Raw genomic sequence first — 15,782 nt, 5'->3', positions numbered from 1 at the left:
CTGGCTCTTGAGACGCTGGAATATAAGGTCGTCTGGGTGGAATCTGAAGCCGTCCCTTGTTTGACCTTTCTACGCGATCGAAAACAGAAACATCTGCCCTCAGCGTGACTCAGAAACACAGTCAGATAAAAGGGAAAACAGTTATGTGGTCTCTTTTTTGTGGATTCCCATTCACAAACTAAAGGTTGAGTTGACCTCGACACAATCTTGTGAAGGAGGAAAAGCTGTTAGCAGCGATGAATCGAAGCAGATATTCCCAGTCAGCTGAACAATGCTTAGTTTATCGTAGCAGCTATAAAATAACTTCAGCGCCTGCAGTTGTGACGGCATTTTTTGCTTGTTAGATCAGTTGTTTATCTCCCCCAATTGGGGTGAGAGTTGCCAGGGGTCTGTCATCTTTTGCTTTTCCTATTCGTGGTTTTTCAGTTGACAACAAGTTGAGAGCATTTCCTGGGAGGGATACACGGTCTCGAGTATGTCCCAGCTACTCGGCCAGCAGTTCCCCCTGTTCTTCATGGGAGGCCCGATAAACTGCTCGCAGCTACAAATCTGAGTCACCAGTTAGCTATGTTTAAGGGCTGTGAGAGGAAATCAGTGTGTCTAGTGAGAACCCGTAAAGTGCTGCCGTCGTCTTGTTTGCGAATAAGCTGGAATAACAGTGGTTTTGGTTTGGTTTTACTGTGCTAATGACCAAATTTTAAGAAAAAAAAAATGTTTTAAGTTGTAAATAACTTTCCAAACCAGTCAACGCAACCCGTCGCTCTCCAACACAAGGGTAATAGATGGTTCATTCCGCTGGACTGAGGAGTTCAAGTTTAGCTCGTCCTCAAACTTCTCTCTTTGCCTGTCCTCCTACACAACTTTCCACCAAAAAAAAAAAAAAAAGAACCCTCCTCTCTTGGCCTCCGTTCCCAGGTCTCTGTAAATCATTCATGAAAGCGGTGCTCGCTCCTCCGACCTATTTGCTCACAGGAGAGCCCATGATTAATATTAGGTTTAGCAGATGAAAGACAACAGAGAAAACTGACAAGTCCACTTGACACGCTGCTGCCTTTTGGCGCGTCACTTCCATCTTGCTCTCTCGCTGTCGGCCTGCTCCGGCGCTGATGTTTTTTGAATGCTGTTGAGAGTTCAATCGCTCACTGCTGCAGGCCGAGCTGCCACTCCAAGAGTTCAGAACGTCATCCTGTAGCTGATGTTTTCACCGCTGGATGGATGGGAGTGAAGTCTTTTCATCAGCTGCAAGTCACTGTTTCTACTTGGGAAAGTTATGGGATCCATTTCACAGGCAAATCAAACACAAACTTTGAATAATGCGACTCACCTGCGAACAAAACGGATGACACAACCTCACGTTCAGGTCTTTCATGTGGACACCAGTGGTTTTTGGTTGTATGCCGGATCCCGCAGAGCTTTTTCACATCTTTAAAACCTTTTAAAGGCAGTTCAGAGCCAAGCTGTGGAGGAAACTGCTTGTCCAGTCAGTGTTTTCAGCTCATTTTTTCATGATAGCTCAGTAGCACCCGGGCAGTTTTACTGATCCCAGTTCAGTTTGCCTTCAGCAGGATTTTTGAAGCAGCAGCACTGACCCCTTCACCACCGTGCTGCCTCTGAAAGACTCAGATCAGAGGAGACATGTTTCACTGAGCTAATGGCTACGGTGTAAACAGTGTTATTACTATCATTCAGTAGTAGTATATATTGATAATAGAAGTAGTATTGGTGTAATAAGCAGTGTATGAATGCCTTAGTAATAGTTGTCTTGCAAGCCTCCAACATAACTTTCACAAGCTATGTGTCCTCCTTTAATGTGGTATCAGACGAGAGACTGCAAAGATACACATTTTAAAAGTAAAAGGACTGTGTTGTTACTATTGAACGTACGTCCTCCCAGAATGTGATAATTTTAGAGCACAACCAGAAAATATGAGAATGGTCAACATCAATGTCACCTCACCTCTGGCTCCGGCATCTGAACTGTGAGACCTTCTGAGCTTCAGCGCGACTGTTGAGGTGAATTTCTGCTGTAAATAAAACTATCTGTTTCATATTTTTTAACTTTCGATAGTCCGGTTTGTGTTCCGGTATTATGCGACTTGAATTGGCCCTGTGTTGTTCCCACTCTCGCCGCCACACTCGTCCTTTATGTTACTGCGGACAACAAGGGCATTGACTTTTGGGGTGGTAAAGTTTTAGTTGAGTTCTGCAGAATGGAATCGGCCCCTTGACGACAATGGCACCTTCTGTGGTCGGCTGCAGCAGTCACAAGGTTCACATCCACATCTGGCTCCAGTTTGGTCTCGGCCCTCTCCTCTATTGTTCTTGTACTCAAATGAGGAATTTGAGTGAACAACCATTTTTGCTTAAAAGATCTGTGTCCTAAAGCAATAATTTACACCTCGACCTTCTTCAGGACGGTGGCTGAGTTTCTCTACATATCTTCGCGTTCACTCAGGAGGCAACTTCAGAGCTGCGCAGCACCTTCAATAATCCCTTGGTCTCCTGCTGAAGGCAGAGATCTCAGGAACGTGGACGGCAAGTGGAAGTGCTTGTAACATCGGCAGGAAGAGACAGAGATGAATATGAGGTGGAGGAACTGCAGCACAGTGGTGAGCGCGAGGGAATCGATCCGAGCCCTCAGCACTGAAGCCAGAGGAGGAGAACCAGGATGGACGCAGGAAGTCTGTGGACAGTCGCTGCAGTGTGTGACATCTCGTAACAAAATAGTGAAGTAAGACTTGTTGACAAGTTTATCACAACCCTGTTTAGACCTAAGCACTGACTTGTTTTCCCAGATCGCACACTGGTGACTTGTTTATGGTGGAGTAAGTTGGTCAGTCTGATGACAGACAACTGACTTGTGACTTGTTTCCCCAGGTTACTCATGCGGAACTTGTTTATCTTGATGACATACGAGTATACGATGTGACTTGTGTCTTCAGGTTACATACAAGTTGCTAGTTTAGTTTGATCAGACGAGTCACTAATTCATTCTGATCATAAGCAAATGACTTGTTTAACTTCGTAGACTTGCAACTTCTCTGTATACTGACGAATGACTTGTTAAACTTGATTATAGATTTATTCACAAATGACTTGTGACTTGTTTCCCCACATTACAGATGAAGAACTTGTTTAACTGGATTATACACAAGTCGCTTATTCACTCTGATCATATGCAAATGACTTGTGGAGCCTGACTTGTTTCCTCAGACTACTGCAGGCCACGTCTTCACTCCAATGTGCAAATGACCTGCTTACCTCCATCATCAATGTGTGACTTGTTTCCTCAGGTTATGGCCGAGTGACTTGTTTGTTTTGATCGTCGACTTCTTTCCTCAGACTACTGACGAGCAACTTGTTTATCTTGAGGAAAGACAAGTCACATGTGAATTCTGACTGTAAACACGTGACGTGTTGATCTTGATCACTGACATGCGACTTGTTCTCCGGATTATAGACTAGTTTATTTTGGTCACTGTGATGTGACACGTTTCCCCAGATTACAGATGAAGGACTTGGTCACTGTGACTTGTTTATAGAGTCAAACAACTTGTTCCCCAGACAAGTAACTTGATCGCCCTGACTTGGACAAATGACTTGGTTCCCCAGGAGACCCTGAGCAATGATTCTGTGTAAATCCCTAGTTCTCCTGGATTATTTAGTGCGAGACAGTTGCTGTTATCATGTTGCCCCATGTCTTCGGCTCCACCAATCCCCCTGAGTCCAGGCAGCACCGTGATCATGAAGGAACCCAAGAACATCTTTCCATCAAACAAATCTGGGACAAGTTGACGGCATGACTCTCGGGAGGGAAAGTTCATTTCCTCTTGGCAGGGGGCGACATATTTTTAACTTTTAAAGATTCAACATTTGCATCTTGAACAAATGCTCGGCGTGAAGAACGTGTCGAAGCTGTGGTGAGTCTGCGGAGGGATTGTTGTTGGTGGAGATCAGAGGAGTCCACAGACAAGACAGCGAATCTTTGAAGACGACTTCACGTCGGACTTTCCAGCATCATGTGAAACGCTTCGAAGATACAACACTGTTAATGTTTCGACGTCTGACCACAGACGTGTTCACCAACTCAGGCATCTGCAGTGCAATGCTCTCTCCCCACCAGTGAGAGGCGCTCTTCTTTCTTTCTCAAGTCTGCACCAACACACTCACACACAGACTAAAGTGGCCTGAATGAGTGTCACCAGGTCCTAATGTCATTAGGCTCTGTTGTAATTTGCTCAAGTTGATTGTATTAAAAGAGGACAAGACGCTCTCACGATGTGCCGCTAACAAAGGCAGCCTTCAGGCCTTGGCTGCTTCCAAAACTCTGATCAAGACACGCAGGCCAAGGATTTTAGGAGCTTGTGGAATGAAGACAAAATGCCCATCGTGTTTACGGTGCGACACATTTCACCAGCGCTGCAGTATGACCTTGAAAGTGCCGCAAACTGTGGGCAAGTGTGAGACGTGGCGAGTCATAATTCACAGTGAAACATCTCAAGGACCATCATCAGAAACAGGCCGCAACTCAGCCCAAGTTTGAGCTTTGTGAAAACCTTCCTGTGTGTGGATTCCTGGTCTCCAAAATTACCCCGAAACACATTGTTCTTATGGGGTGTTTTATGGAGAACTTTTAAGAGAGGAATGACTCAATCTGTTTTGGAATTAGGCTGCAGCATATGGTGGCCGCACCTAGTTTGGCACATGACAAGCCGAAAGGGAAAATTGCTACAACACAAACCATGGCAAACACAAGAGCATCAGTTCCAAAATTAAAACCAGAATTTGAGAAATGGAATCAGAAAAACAAGAAGTAAAGCAGTGACGGCAGTAACACAATTACGAAAAAAAAATGGAAATAAAACCACACGAATGGAATTACTATCATCAAAACCAGTATAATATTTGTTGAATTTCCCCACTGTGGCATTGACAAAGGCCATCTACAATAACCGCGACTGAAACACGGTTACGAAAAAAGAGTTTCAATGAGAAAGTATTGGAGCTGATCCGTTTCGGCAGATTTCAAACTGTCCGTTATCCACAACGAAAAATTCCCTGTAATTGTATATTAGGATTTTGTGATCTCTGAAAGGCGTTTTGTTTCCCTCGTCCACTGTGGGGCACAGCAACTGTTGTCCAATCTGCATCGAAGACTTGTCACGGAAGCTTCACGCCCTCCTACGGTTTGCGTTGATATGGTAGTTTTGCAGATCAGTTTCCTGTTTTGTGCTTTGTCCTGAGTAGCATTAGCATAAAGCATTAGCAGCTAGCGCCTCCTCTTAGCTGCTCTACTTAGCAGCATGTTCCTCTTATAACGCAGCATGGGACTCGATGGAGGGCCACAAATCCTGGACTGGATTTATAGACACAAACTCAATATATATGAATTAATTCCAAGCAAATCCTTTCTAGGTTACAAAGCAGCTGCGGGAACCGGACACTCGTTCCTAACAGATACATTTTTCTTCATACATCAGAACCCATGTATCTCGCGAACATTAAAAATGGATCGTTTCTTGATTTTCCCGCAGCTGCGTCACAGAAAATCCGTTCAAAGCACATGAAAGAAGAAAGCGCTTCATGCTTCATGTGAAGTCCGCTGCTTTGGCCACTGCTCCTCTTCCTTTGTAGTTGGGCTGAAATAAAAATTAATAAGCAAGTTGCTGAGGTCGGCGCCTTGGGGGACTGCGAGATGGTGTAAAGTTTAAGAGCCGGGTCTGTTTCACCGCTTCAGCCCTTTCAACACACCATGGGGGTATCGCAACGCTGATATCAGAGCTGAGATAGCGTCTGTTGGCGGTTCTGGTTCGACTCCACGGGCTTGAGTGAGTCTGCGCTGTCAGCAATACAAAGGTTTTTGACAAGAGCCAGGTGCAGTATGGTCCATCACGCCAGCTGACACGGTCTGACCTCACATTATTTCTCGGGCAGATCTGTTCTTCTGAATGAAATGGATACCATACTGGCACAGTACTGGATTGTCAATCAAACTCAGAATGACCATGTTTTACGCAAAACATTTTTTCTTGTCCGATATATCGGGAACAGATGGAATGCTAATTTCAGATTTAAGCAGCTCAGTGGCTCATAATGCGGGAGACATGCTGTTTTTTTTTTCCTTGAAGTATGAGTGTCCATCCGTTTTTCCCATCTTTCATCAAATTCCCTTCCATCTGCGATCATTTTTTGGGGTTTTGTGAGTTTCTGCATTAAGTGAAAACAGGCACTGTCTTCTTGGTAAGGCATGATATCGACATTCTTGTCTTTTCTCTACCTTCAAAAAAGTCTGCCCTAATAAGCGACCTGTGTCGGCGATGAAGTCGCACGCGCACGCAGATGCTGCACGCAGCTCGAGCACAAGTTGGAAATGCATGACAGGTCACAGTCTTCCTCATGCATGATGATTTCCATGATTCTCCGAGTCAGCAGGAGCCATCCACTTCCATCAACGGCCCACGCAGGAATGCAAAGCTGATGAGCTTGGTGACAGGAAATGCATGTCCATCATCAGGTGTTTGTGACCTGTGGGGGGCTGTAAAATGCTGATAAAAGCGCAATTCTTCGATGAAGCTGACAGGGTCATGGGTTTCAACGCCTAAATTCTCATCCTGTTCTCATGAACATAGTCGGGGACCATTTTGTTACTTCCAGACCAGACACCAGAATTGACTCAAGGTGTCGCTTCAACATGGAAACGAGTCTCATGATAGTTAGCGGTGGCTTCTGGAAAAAAAATCATATTAGAAAGGTGCATATATGTACATTCCGTCACAGCCGGGGCAAAGTATCGGAACACCTGCAGCGCCAGGAATGTGATCGGAGACCTGAGTCTTCACACCTTTGAAGTCCTGGCTGCTTCAGACACACTGATGGCAGAAGTCGTATCTTTCCAGAACATCCACATCCAGTTACGATGGAGATTGAGATTTGAGTTCTGCCAGTGAGGTATCCTGTATTTTAGCGCTGCCGATAATGCTACTTGTAATTGCTAGACACTTTCCCTTCCATTAAAACCTGCCTCTTGTACATCCAAGCGCTTCTATTTTGGGTCATTGATAAAAGTGCTCCTTTGAGTGCTGTAAATGTCCTTTTTCCCTGAATCAGTCTGGACTGACAGTTCCAGAATATGTGGCTGCTGCTCATTCCGCTGAAAATGTAGCATCTGTTGTGTGCTAGATATCAGTGATCTTCATGTTCCTAGACTTCTGGCTTTTCACTTCACTGGGTCGGTTCAGCCCGAGGCTTCAGGGAAAGCTTCTGTTGTCGTTCAAAAAGTGGCAGCACATAAACCTGGCCCCTTACAGACGGTCACTGCTTCCCCATAAAACTCCACCATCCGTGTGCTCACCCTGTTTCGACAGTCAGGATGTCGCCAGATCTCGATTTGGTCCTGTCACCCTGGAAGGCTGGGACACTTTGTCAATGAGCCACATTTGCTCATGAACATTATTTCCGTGTCGTGTTTTCAATCATCCCTCTAACTCCCATTTGTAATATTTTTTTCAATAAAGCCATCAAAGTGACAAGCGAAAAACAATTTCCGAGACTCTTTTAATTGAGGAACAAATGATACTGGCTCATAAAAATCTCGGATGAATCAGCCCAGAGCGGATGTAGGAAGGAGAGAGTGACGAGTCAACGACCTCCCGCAGGAGAGCGACTAGAAAACGAGCCCATCTCACTGGTGTGAGTCACGTTGCATCGCGTAGTGGTTGTTTTGTTACGGGGCTCCTCACGAAGGCGGAGACTGGCCGACATTTGGATGGGCGGAGTCTGAGAGTTAAAGTTGGGGAGTCCAGCCAATTCAAACAGTCACTGCTGACATGTCCCACAGGGTCGGGGTGTAGAGCTGACCTGGCCCACCTGCGGCTCTTTCCCCAGTTTTCTGAGGCTCTTCACCAAATGAGCCACTGCACCGCTCTTTATTTATATATGAAAAAGCTGACAAGTTGATATTAGTTGATGGACCTGTATATACTTTATGAATAGCACTATATACTGTATAAGTTGGTGAAGCTACATCTGACATAAAGGAAGTTACTCTGCAACTCAAGGTGTGTTTATTGGGGGTATTGGAGCACGTTCAGTGCTGATGTGAGTGGAGGTTCTAAGACTTGGAGCCTCATCAGATCCACGATCAACACGATGTACATGACTTAGTTCCACGTTTCACTTTGTCGTTCCCTAAACTAAACATATGGCATGTGTTTCACCTATGATTCATTGTTGATGGAGGTGAAGTCTGTTTAATTCAGCTCCAGTCTGCAGCGTCGCTCACACTCAAAGACCGGGGCGTCATGTTATTGGTGGCATGAGCCACGGAAAAAAAGAAAAATAAATGGCGCACACATTTCTATCTACGGCGCTTGATATTTCGAGGAGGATCACGGTGAAAAGGAGGGATTTGAAAAATACATGCACTGGAGACGTACGCCAGACGTGAACCATCAACCTTGTGACACACAGGGATGTGCTTTAACTGCTATACTGCCGCCAAGTCATGTGACCAGCTGTTCAGGTGTAGCCTCACAGCCTGACATGTTTGTAGCATGTGGCTCTTTTCAGCAACACAGTAAAACAATGCGGCTCTTAGCCACTAAGTGGTTGGCCACCCATGATCTAGTGTGTCAGCAATATCCTGGAGAGAGATGGATCTTGGGGTCAGCCATGTTTGTTTACATCCGCCCTGTATATAGTGTTCGGGTGATGGTGCACTGGTCAGTCTGTTCTATATTTCAGTCATGGGAATTTGGATGGAATTTATCATGGAGTCGTTCACGTCTGAAAACCCGTTCGAAAACCCATGGTAGGGTTTAAATGCGATCGGGCTTCGGAGCCGGTCTCGACCCAAATTTCCGCCCCACTAACACCTAAAGAGCCTTCAAAATCCATAGTCTTTGAAACCCTTAATGCTTTTTGGGGGTTCAACCCCGCCACTTTAAACAAGCACTTACCTTGTTATTGACACATTTAATGGCTTTATCAGCGTGGAGACAATCCGGGTCACCTACTTGGCGGCGCCCATTAACGAACATTGACTGTTGCGCCGCACACTTGGCGAGTAATGGCCTTTGATGTGAACTTCCTGTTCAGCGCCTGTGGATGGAAACAGCGCTGGATAATGAAAGACTTTGTCACTCCTGGATGCAATTTGCTTTAATGCTTGTTTGGATGTACAAAGCAGTGGACCACAGTGATGCGCCTGAAAGAAGGAAAAAACAAAATCCAACTCTTCAATTTAGTGTGATGCCGTATCCTCATTAAAACTGATCAATGCGCTGATGGGCTTGTCTGAGTGGAAATTGATCATTAGCAGTAGTTTTACTGCGTCAAATTTTACTCTCAAACTTGAGAGAGAGCTCGCTCGGCTGTATGGAAAGATGTTGGGTCATAAATTCAACCTTGTTTACGCTCTACATTTTCGTGTACTAGTCCTCAGTTTTGTTTGAGCAGTGCGCAAACACACCTTACTAGTAAAGCAACATGTACTAGCAGTAGAGCTAAACAATGCTCACTAGTAGTACTAGTACACATACATTTCTACTATTGCTACTGGTGAACTGGAAAAGTCACACTTGTGCCACGAGTCACCCTTATAATCCAATAGTAATACTATTGGATTATGTTGGATTAGTAATAGTTTTGTGTCAGTAGTATTACTAGTAAATCTTAAAATGTACTGGTGGTTGTTTTCATAGTCTGCTGGTGGTGCAAGTAACTCAAAAAGAAGACAATATTGCTTCTCCTGTCTCACACTAATGTGCAAAAAAACTGCAAAACTACTACGACTACTGCTAGTAAAACCAACCCTGACACTGGTAGCACTAGTAGACCGAATGCAGATAGATAGCCAATAGGAAGCCAGAATTCATCTTTCTGTGTCCATTTATTAGCATATAGTGACACAAGTGTAAGTTTTTTACATCACTAGTAGCACTAGTATACTATACTACTGTATAGTATAATGTTTATTGCTTTACTGGTAAGGTGTACTTGCGCACCAGTCCCACAAAATTGAGAACTAGTACGCAAAATGTAGTACATGTAGAGCGAAAACAAGGTTGATGTCGAACGTCTGACCAAATGGCTGTCCATAAACCTATCAGATTCGTCCGTTCCCCTCAAAGCGAATCCGTTATCGCGTCGACTAACACATCACACGCCATTTCTCTCTGCAGCTAAAATCACTGACAAATTGCTGTTATATTTGCTAATCGGCCTGCACCTTCAAGCAGCCAATATTTATTTCCTTTCCGTTATTAAAATCGGAAAAGCATCCGGTGGGAAATCTTTGGTTCTCCTCCGTCACGCTCTGAGCAGCTGGAGGGACCTGCTGGTGTCTGCATATTAAAATGTGATTGACACGTGGAAATAGACGGAGGGGAGGTTGGCGGGGGAATGTTTCAGTCGCTGGACTCGGTTCAGTGTTCCTGCTTGCACAGAGGCTCGGACCGAGCCAGATGTGGTGGACGCAGCAGGTTGTTCTGTAAATCTCGTTGAGACACTTTTGCTTAGGAAAATGATGAAGTGGATGGGAAGCTCTCACACGCTTGGCTGCGTCACTGCGAGTCTGTTAAGCTCCGAGAGCAGTGGAAGACAGAGCTGCTTTCATCTGTCTCTCCTGACACCCAGCAATGTTCAGTGTCAATGTTTTGATGAACGCACATCATCTTTATCACAAACCAATGTAAAAGCAGGTTTTCACTTTAAAAAAAGAAAGACAAAGAAAGAACATGCTGAGATTAGAACCGTGACAGAGAGAGAGAGAGTGGTGAGTGATGCCAGTGAGACTGAGGGAGAATTACAGTAATCTGGACAGGAAAGATTGAGGACGTCAGGCTGCAGGATTGAGCCACTTTTAAAGTGCAGAGGAAATGAAAATGAGGAGGCAAGAGACTTCTGTTGGAATGAAAAACACAAATATTTTCATTTTTACAGATTTATTTTAAGATGAATAATCAGTCATTTGGCTTATTAAAAGTGAACTTTCTTACTATCCGAAGTTAGAATATAGTCATGAGTCGTGTATGATAACTATCATACACTGATAATAAATACACAAATATATCATTTCTTAATGGTTAATGTGAGTTCCCTAACTGAAAGAAAAGAAAACCTTATGGTGTGGGAGAGCATGTTTCCTGGGTGTATTACTGGAAATTGTAAATGTTTCCCTTGGTTTTGGCCTTAAAATTTACATTGTCTCTCATCGAAGAATCCTAGCGATGTAAATAAAGTATAGTGTAATAAGAGAAGTGAAGGAGGAAGAGGATGCTGAGACTTGGGCACCTGATGTGGAGCCAGTTAGCGACCTGCTAGCTAATGCAAGGTTTATGATTTTATCTGAAATGTGGTCACAAATGGTAAAGGAAGGCTGATATCTTATTTTTAAGATGCTACCAATTACATGTTTCAAAAAAGTCTTTAAAGGGATAGATTACGGTAATTTCCGGACTGTAAGATGCCACTTCTTTCTTGCAGTCTGAACCCTGCGGCTTATGCAACGGCGCGGCTATTATACGGATTTTTACAGGCTTAAATCAGATGAAATATGAGGCGCTGAAACCAATGAAATCCGAGGCTTTTTATTGACCCATAAAGTGCTCAAAATGCGCTGTTTTCGCCCATGTGTCCGCAGCTCTGGCAACAGAGGCCGATCTCCTGGACGTCTGGAATGGAGAAGCAGCCGCTGAGTTCGGCAGTGGTGTTGGAACATTGGGCACGCGGGCGAAAACACCGCATTTTGAGTGCTTTAATGTGAATCAAAGATGTGAGGAGTACATGATTCAACTTGAGAACATTGCACAGTTTGTTTCATGAATCAGTCTCCATGCCAGAGCTTGTGTTTAAAACCAGTTTTGAAAAGCTCTTTTAAGTCGGGTGCCCCGCTGACCATTCTGCGGTGCAGACAGCACCATTGCATACACAGCTTATAGACTGCTGTGGCTTATGTATGAACAAGATCTATTTCCCTTCTTCAATTTAGTGGGTGCAGTTACTATTCCAGTGCACTCAATAGTCCGGAAATGATGGTAGTCTTTTTTTTTTTGGTTTGTTGTTTTCATTATTATCCATATAGTTATAGCTTTTTTAGTCATATAATTTATTATTATCTATTTACTTATAACTACTTATATTATATTTATTTATTTTGTAATGATATTTGTTTATATATTATGGGTATTTATTTATTCTTCTTGTGTTGTTTGAAAGCTTGTGACTTCACTTTTTTATGTCTGCTGATGCTTATTGGATGTCTTTGATGTTGATATTGTGACTCTTTAATGTCTTCGGAATGTGTCAGTGTCTTGGTTGTCATTGGCTGCTGTGGCACGTTGAATTTCCCCACTAATGTTAGCCATGTAATCTAATAAGACAACACCATTTAATGCTTGTTCTGCAGTGTAAACATTAGCTAGCATTTGATCACGACATTAAATAGGGCACTTGCCATTCGTTGTATCATCTGTACCTGGCTGTTTCACTTCTGATTCAATGGTTTTGCTTTTAACAACTCAACAACTTAAAATGGTTTTTGATCATATCACTTATTTTTCTTCCAGTGAATCCATAAGGGTTATGTCCTCCAGGCCAGCTCGCAGAACAAGATGTTATTTTTCAAGTCGACTTTAATTCAAAAAGCTACAGTTTGAGGAAGAATTATGGGGTGCTACGACCTTTCCCTCCCGTCCATGAAACTCACATTCGACTGACAGTTGTGTGCGTCTGTGTTTTAGCACCGATGTCTGCGCTATATCTGCGGCCTCACATGACATCATTCTAAACCCGAGGAAATTAATTTCTCACCAGGAGGGAAAACTCCCTGGCTGCACTCTGTACATTGACAGGATTATATAGGAACAATGCAGAGCATAAAGCCCAGCAAAGACAGCAGACCTCTTTGTTCATTGGAGGATCCGAAACTAAACAGAACTTTGATACCAACATTGACCTGAAACATAGTTTGGATGCGCTCCATCATCCGACTGACGGTATTATTGCGTTGGCTTCACAAGTTATTCTGAATGTCATTTATGACAATGTTATTTTTTTAGCTCAATAATGAAGCCATCTTTTCCCACATGTTTACCAGGGGTACATTTTGGAGAGAATGAGAATCGCAAATGTCTGCACAGAGAGAACCACAGCTTTGCCAAACAATTCTTATCCTATACTTAGAAATATATTTTATTGTGTTACCTTCTAATGAAACCAGAGACTCAGGCTTATGGGGTTTAAACTATGGACATAGTTTTCTCCTGCTAGCTAAGGAGGTACTTTCCCACTAGCTTACAACAGAACCTGCTCATGCAAAGTATCTCAATAAAAATAGAATAAAAATAATACATTAAATGATCTTTATCTTCATAAAAACTGGTCACTCACGCTCAGCTATGTTCCATTTTTTAAGTGGAAGTCTGTGAAGGTTCGGGAACAGCAGGCAAGCATGTGACCTGAGGCTGATTTCCTATTGGTTTCTGTGAGCCTCTGTGTCTCTTTTGGCCACGGCTGATTGTAGATGTTTAGATGTTAGTTAATCCTTTAACACATTCCCGCTCCCGAAGTTTTCCGATAGCGACTATTTGTCTAGTGGACTTTAGCGTGTCGTTGAAGGCGGCCTTCTGCGTGACATGTTGACACATTGCGTGTTCCACTGAAGCACAGGTTCATCCTTCCATGGGAAATCCATTAAAAAAATGGAGGATGTGATGGCGCTCCTTTTACTCTATTATTGTGTCTCAATACTGAACCGTCCGTTTTTGGGGCGAGTCAGATCGGATTCTGTGTAAACCAAGTCACATCTATATTGAAGTGGTGACTAATGCTACAGATAGACGCATGTGTCTCACCATGCGCTGTTTGGAACGTTGGAAACTATTGACTCCATTGAAAATGCACGCTTCAACGTGCAACACGGACGACTTTCTTTGTCGTCAACAAGAAGTACACATGAAAAATGTGTCTGTTTAGAATAGAATAATTTTTTGTGTGGCCATTTTGACGATAACAACCAGATATGTACTGAGTCAAGCCTCTCGGGGGAGACATGGCTATCGATCGCGAAAGCTTGAAAACTCCCCCTGAAAAATTCTGTTGCTTGAATTTTAATGCCACTGGGCTAAAAAGGAATGGATGCATCTTCAGGCCCATGTTCTCATGCAAGACTTTTCTTTTCTCCACCAGCTTTTCTCTGAATTCCTGTCAGCCTGGCGCCTCTCCTCAAAGGTCACAGGATGGAGAGCTGCTCTTGTTTTATGAATTCGGTGGCAGGTTATTTCATTCACCCCTCAAGCTCCGGTAGCAACGCAGAGCTCTCTCACTCCTGTTGGAATAGGATACTAGATCAGGACATCTGTAAACAATGAACATCCTGTTTCAGCTGGTGCTGCTCGTGCGTTGACTCCAGCCTAGAGTGTGACAGAACTGTAAATCTCTGTAACTGTAACTGAACTGTAAAGACCCAACAGGTGTCCCCTGCTGTTGCACCACTCACCTCGCCAGCTTCACTACGCATCACTGCACAACATATGCTTTGAGTGGGTCACTCCTGCCTCATTAAAGCCCACCTCATAAACCCCAGTCCCAGCGCAGTTCTGAGGGCAACGGTCTTCTCTCTGATAGTTTTCAGACTCAGTTTTTTTAAGTTTACACTTACATTTTTGCGCAGCTGTTACTGTGAAATATTTAACCGATATATAATAATAAATATTATAATATAATAAAACGAAAACTACAGTTGTTTCGACTGGGTGCCACTTCTCTCTGCTCCGCTCGGTTCCGTTCACAGTCCGGCCATTAGCATCCAGTGCTCTGGTCATATACACACTGTTTATTACATAGTTTATTCTCCGGATTATGAGAAGAATACTTTTTGTATGCTCCATTTTGTGGTGTATTTGGGTCAGCTTATTTTCACTTTGTATTAAAGAAAAAAACCCTTTTTCAAAGATATTTGTCTGGGACAAATAAAGCATATCTAATGTCTGATATGTAATGTAAGACACATGACCTGAAAAAAAACCACCCTGTACAATATGGAACTCCCTCCACCCCCAAAGTCTTCCTTATTTATGATGTGTCAAATGACTATATCTACATACATAAAAAGTATAGGAAGACTTTAGTACAAAGACATGGTTTTAATCATGAAGTGAATATATATTTGGTTGAAAGAATTTCAGTTAAGTATTTTCAGAAATGCCTCTTGTATTTCCAAATAGACACTCCCTCCACTTCAGATCAATAAACTTGAAACCAAGATGGGAATATTTTTCTTCCTCAGAGCTCATCAGGAATAGTGGGGTCGGTGTTGTGAGTCAGTGAGCGTCTATCTATCACCTCAGCCATACGGTTATTTCCTCCTGAACCACCAGGATCTCGCCTCCTCACACGGAAAAAACAACAGCTTCAAGATGTCGGCTAACGTTGATTAAAACGGTCAAATGTGGATTTTGGACGTCAGCAAGTACTAAAAGCCACTGACTGATAAGAGAGGAGGACTTTTTCCCTCGGCTGTGTCGGCCAGGTTAGCGTGAAATATCAACATCTCCTGCAGCGTGAGCCAGTTGGCAGCGGCTCCTCATCCTCCATGCTGCTGACCTCCAGCTGAACTGATGCACTTCTCTGCTCAACTGTTTTGCTCAGCAGTGTCAGACATTTCTTTTCACCGTCAGCTCCCCAGAAACACAATGGAGTGAGTCTCACCGCAGACTTAAGTAAAAAAAAAAGTTGGGGTTCTGAAATGAAAGTGTTTGTTCAGGAGACATAGTGAGGCTGCT

The sequence above is a fragment of the Synchiropus splendidus genome, chromosome 16 (genome assembly GCF_027744825.2).
Source record: "Synchiropus splendidus isolate RoL2022-P1 chromosome 16, RoL_Sspl_1.0, whole genome shotgun sequence".
Lineage (NCBI taxonomy): Eukaryota > Metazoa > Chordata > Actinopteri > Syngnathiformes > Callionymidae > Synchiropus > Synchiropus splendidus.
The sequence above is the reverse complement of the archived record's forward strand: the minus strand, read 5'-3'. Positions refer to the sequence as shown.